The sequence below is a fragment of the Athene cunicularia genome, assembly GCF_003259725.1.
Source record: "Athene cunicularia isolate RWA chromosome Z unlocalized genomic scaffold, athCun1 chrZ_part3, whole genome shotgun sequence".
In the NCBI taxonomy this organism is placed as follows: Eukaryota; Metazoa; Chordata; class Aves; order Strigiformes; family Strigidae; genus Athene; species Athene cunicularia.
Genome location: NW_020799144.1, coordinates 7,330,192 through 7,335,193, shown reverse-complemented (window position 1 = coordinate 7,335,193; position 5,002 = coordinate 7,330,192).

Below are 5,002 nucleotides of genomic sequence, written 5' to 3'. Positions count from 1 at the left end.
AATTGGGGGGGGCAGGAGCCAGGCTCCTCAAGGTTATCAGCCCTTATCTCCACAGATTGGTGTATGGCCTGGGGGAATGTGGATGGAATCACATCTGGCACCAAGCAGCCCAACAAGGAGGGCAGGGAGGGGTAAGAATTGCACCACCACACCAAGTATAACTCCTGTTTTTGTCCTTGATAGTTAAATATTTGATGAGAATTCCAGACAAAATCCTAGGTTTTGGTGGCCAAAATATGGCTTTTTTAATTGCCAAGTCTGTCTGAGGAAGTATGACAGGAGAAAGGAATTCCCACCTGTCATTTTCTCACCTTCCTCCTTAACCAGAAAATGAATCTCATCTCAAATTTTTGTCTGCTGTTGTTGTAGACCTGTAATATAATCACAAGTAATTATTTTTCCCTAAGTAGTTAAGTGTCCATCTTGGAAAATTAAAAATCACTTTTAGATAGTGTTGTGGTTTGAACTCAGCCAGTAGCCAATTGACATGTATCCAGTTGTTCACTCCCCCACCCCCCCGCCCCTGTGAAATAGGGGAGGGACAAAAGAATAAATTTGTAGGTTGAATTTAAAAAAAAAAATAGTAATAGTAACAAAAAAAAACCAACAGTAACATAGAGGTCCAAAACAGGTAAAAATGCATCAGTGGTTTAATGAGCACGGCAACAGGTATGCAGCCCATGCTCCCCCGCAGCAGTGATCTGACCACACCAGAAAATCCCATCACACCGACCTGGAAACTGAAACAGGCATGAGAGCACACGCTGCGCATGCTCTCTCATGATATGGAATGCGCCAGCGATGGATCGGGACCCAGATCTCCAGCTGTGCTCCCTCTCAGCCCAAGGAAAGTTAACTCTATCCCGGCTGAAACCAGGACAGATAGTATGGATATAAAATTTCTGATACCAGAATTTGTTCTGTTACTTGCAAGCTGAAACAGAAAGTGATGGGCAGTGACTGGTGAATTTGCCAACAGATAAATTCTCATATGGTTTGAATACATCCCAAAATATTACTCTACAGACCTAGGGCTCACCCATTGACAGAGCTGGAAACAAGATAATGTACATTTTAAAAAGAAAATAAAAATCTCCTCTTGCATTTTCTTAAGTGCACTTGGATATTTGGCTTAGAGTTCTTTGAGTGTAGCAGGTCTAAATAAAAGATATGATAGTGGAAGTCAGGTGGTAGAATAGATAGGTGAGAAGAAGTATGGGAGGTAAAGGAAGAGAGAAAATGAGACCTCAGGGAAGTGAATCCTCCCAGAGATCATTTCCAGATGAACGCTTTTGCTGTTGACCATAAACTCAATTCAGATGTTGCAAAAAATGATATTTTTTTTCCATTGACAATGAGGAAAAACCTCTTTATGGTAGTGTAGGGTAGCAACATGTGTTGCCTGACTCCAAAATCACTCTTATAAGAGTAATACTTTAGTCTCAAGTTAGTGATCATTCCTGCTCCTTAACATTTGCTGCTTAGTCTAAGTCAGTTTATTAGAATAATGCTTTTAGGTCCTGGGTTTGTTTTGGGGTTTTTTTGTTTGGTTTGGTTTGGTTTGGTTTTTGTTTTTGTTTTGTTTTGTTTTGTTTTTTGTTTGTTTGTTTGGGTTTTTTATTATTATTATTTTTTATTTCCAATCTGCTTCAAGTACAGCTAGTTAGTGTTCATCTGAGCAAATCTTAGCTTTTAATGTAAGCATTCAAAATTATTCTGTTGAAATGAAAAGGCATACCTTCTGCAGTACCTGCATTAAATATATTGTGTAAAAGGTTTTTTTCCAGTTATGGTTTAAATGGATCTCTTGTGTGTGTGCATATTACTTGTATGGTGAAGGGTCTATAATAGTTATTATTGAGGGGGTTGTGTCCTTTTTTTTTTCCCTCCAGAGTCCATCTCCATCTGAAAAGCCACATTATTTCATGCTTCAAAACTTTTAAAAAGCGGTCTCACTGAAGGATATTGCATAACACTGTAGGGCCTGTAGATCTGTGGTCAAATACAGTTTCTATTTCTATCCTGTCATGCTGGTTCCTAGCACACACCTAGAGAAAACGTGTTTGCAAACACTTTCAGTGATTGCTGCCTGTAAAAACAAAAATTAAGCTTTAAAAAAAAAATCTTAAACAATAACACAAGGCTATCTCAAAAGCTAAAGAAATCAGGGTAACTCTTCTGTTCAGGACTATGAATTCTGATGATGATCTGGGAAGAACTGTCTGTAGCTCCATAAACTATTTTAGTCACTGCAATGTGGGTGGGTGCTTGGACAAAGGGTTGTGGATTCTTTTCTAATTAAAAACTTTCAGTTAAGATTTGACAAAAAATTGAAATTTTCAGGTTTATTTCTTACCAAAGAACATGGCAATGTCATTGGCTGATTTTTCATAATTTCTAATCTGTTCTTTCCTTCCTTCCCATCTTATTCCCAGTTCTCTCCCACAGCCAAATTGCCCTAAAACAGTATGAGATTTAATAGCGGCAGTACAGTGTGTTCAGCAAAAGATCATCCCTGTATATGCAGAATTTGATTCATTTGCTCAACAGATTTGGAAATATCTTATGAAATGTATAACTAAGGTTCCTCATTTTACAGAGCTATGAAAGTAGTTTTTCTATTTAAGAGCACAGTAAGTTTCTGAAAAGTGTTTGCTACCTAAGTACTGTCTCCTACTACATCTATTAACTGAAATTTTCTACGCTTTCCTTCATATATGAAATTTAGCTGTGTTATATACCCTTTTCTTTTTTGCCTGTATATTCTCAGCATGACTGGAGAGCTTCAAATTCTCTCTTGCTGAGGCTTTAATTATCTTGTCAAAAGTATAAAGGGTTCACAGTGTTCCTCTCTGTGTTTCAACAAGCTTACCCTCCTTCATTGGTCTACCAGATACTGAACTGGTTGAAGATTTTGATAGGAGGCCTATCCCAATCATTGAGTGCCTTCTCTTTCTACAGCAAACAACAATGCATTGTGCTATTTGAGTTCTTGAGTTTAAGCATCTCCCAGGATAAGATCTTTCAATGTTAATTCAACCACAGGGATAAAAAAGTCCTTTTTGATGTTAAGACTTGTTAAGGCATAAATGTCTTTTTCTCTCTTTCTACTCTGGGTTGGCACTGTTGGTCACAGCCTGCCTGCCACAAAATGGCTTGGGCTTATTTCACCTTCAGGGCATGATATATATGCTTGTAAGACTCCCAGAGAACCTCCTGGAACTGTTTATGGAGCCCTTTATTCAGCACTCAGTGAAGTACTATGAGTTCCACTTGTGTAAATTGTTTTTCTTCGAGGAAGATGTTAAATTACCGTGTACCTTTAGCTGTTACACAAGCTGCTTATTATGTAGGGCTTAGATTCTCCCAGTTATGGGAAGACTATACTTTTCACTTAGTTTCTATTTTGATGCATCAGATTTTAATCAAGGTCCTTGAAAAATATTTTCATAGTCATTATTGCCACTCATCAGCAGGAAAATAGATAAGGAAGAAATGACTTCTGAAGGGTCTGACATGATCATAAGATGTTATCAAAAACATCCTGTCTTGCCTGTCTCAGCCACTTACTGTCTCATGTGATCTAACAGGAAAATTGCTGATCACTTTGCAGATCAATTGCGTAGGAACACTAGTCTTGATTAAGGTGCTGAATGCAAGTTGAAAAATCCTGCCCACATATCTTAATTTTTTTCCCTTTCAAAGTCTAGGATCCAGTCTACACAACCACACTGCTAAACTTAAAAACATATATCTTCTCACATACTCTCCCAATGATGGGACTATAGCTTCAGCCTAATTTTACAATCCCATGTGTTTTAAAGACTGGAAGGAAGTGTAAAATCACTTACCTGGATCTTAATGCTATGCCAATGCACAGTGTTATATTATAAAGCCAGTTATAAATTGGGAAAGTTGATTTATTTAGCTGTATAATGTCACAGATGAAATAGGTGTACTTCAAATGTGTATGAAATAAAAAAATCCTTAATTGTAATTAGACAGTGAGTTAATGTAGTACATAGCAAGACAAAAATACTCAACCTAGTGGAGGACTAAATAGTCATAATTTAGTTCACACAGACCTACACTATTTGAATCTCAAGTTCTTCTGGTATATAGAATGTTCCCCAAGAAAGCAAAAAGAGGATTAAGTGTGGGAATAACTCATTAACTACTCATTAGAGATTAACAGTAGCCATATGTTACCCACCCATCAGGGGTTTGTTGTGGGGAGAGGGAGTGTTTGCATCTCTTTATTGGTTTTCTATACATTTTACTAGGTAAAGATAGTATTTTTGTTTGGACATTTCCTACAGATTTTAAAGTTCTAGCTGACAGTACATTGTAAGACAAACTGTGATTTCTTGCTCAGATTAACCTATGGGTATGTTGTGAATGTAGGTGTTTCATTTGTCTCAGTTTTGCTCTTCATAATACTATCACAGGAGTTTTGAGAGGAATATTGCACATGACCTAAAATAATTGCAGTGCCTCTTCTGCAACTCTAAAGTGCATTCTAATTACAATGTCAGAAAAGTAGTCTAGGAAAAGCAGTTACTGATGCATTGTATGCTTACTGACTGCCTTGTCCAGGTTAATTGGGGGGTAATATCCTAGAATGCAAGTTGGCCATGCATTCCTCAAGAAGATAAGCTACAAGAAGTTTAAATCATGCCCAAAATTTTGATTCTGGGTCTTAAATATTTACTATAGGTCCAAGTGTTCACTTTATGCATAATTGTCTTTAGAATCGTAAGTGTAGAAGGATCACTAAGTATAAGTGAAAGTTGAATATATTTGAGTAAAAATTATATTTTTGTTGGTTTTGAGTAAAAAAATATGCTCAAAATTCTGGATTCCCAAGATTTGGAAAAGCTGCTGTTTGAGAAACTCTGTGCTGGACAAGTCTGTCATTCAGATACCATTAGAAAGGTGCAGTTAAAATGCTCTGTATTTTAATTTTGTGATAACATGCAATGAAATGCTCAGATTGCCATTA